This window comes from Triticum aestivum, chromosome 7B (genome assembly GCF_018294505.1).
Source record: "Triticum aestivum cultivar Chinese Spring chromosome 7B, IWGSC CS RefSeq v2.1, whole genome shotgun sequence".
Classification (NCBI taxonomy): Eukaryota; Viridiplantae; Streptophyta; class Magnoliopsida; order Poales; family Poaceae; genus Triticum; species Triticum aestivum.
In genome coordinates, this window is record NC_057813.1 from 742,685,363 (window position 1) to 742,686,030 (window position 668).

Consider the following 668-nt stretch of genomic DNA (forward strand, 5'->3'; position numbering starts at 1 on the left):
AATAATGCAGGAAACAGAACAAAAAAATTGAAAAATAATAAAAATAGCAACAATAAGTATTTTGTTGTAAGTAGAAACAAAATAAAATAAATAAAGCAACAAAGAAAACAAAAAATGTTTTCAAATTTGAAAACTAATGGCACTAACAGAAAGTTTATAATTTTTCTAAAACTAAAAGCAAAAAGAATTAAAAAATAAAGCAAAAAACAACAAAAAATAAATAATAATGCAGAAAACAAAACAAAAAAACTGGAAAAAAATAGTGCCGCCTACTGGGCCCCCACGGCCTGAATACGACTAGAAACCCTACATGGGCCAGGATTCAGGCCCGCAGGAGGCCAAGTAGGCCCACAGGCACATAGCTAGTGACAGATTAGGCCCGAAAGCCTGTAGTTGAGAGGAGCTCGAGAGGGTGGGCGCAGCAGCGCTTATAAACCACTCTCGAGCTCTCTCAACTAGCGAGGTGGGACTAAACTTTTCGGCACGGGGCAGCACAAGGCCTTTGGTCCCGGTTGGTGGCACCAACCGGGACTAAAGGAGGCATTGGTCCTGGTTCGTGGCACCAACCGGGACTAATGCCCCCCTTTAGTCCCGGTTGGTGCCACCAACCGGGACCAAAGGCCGCCGCTTCCCGCCCTTTGGGCTGCTGAAAATTGGCCTTTGGTCCC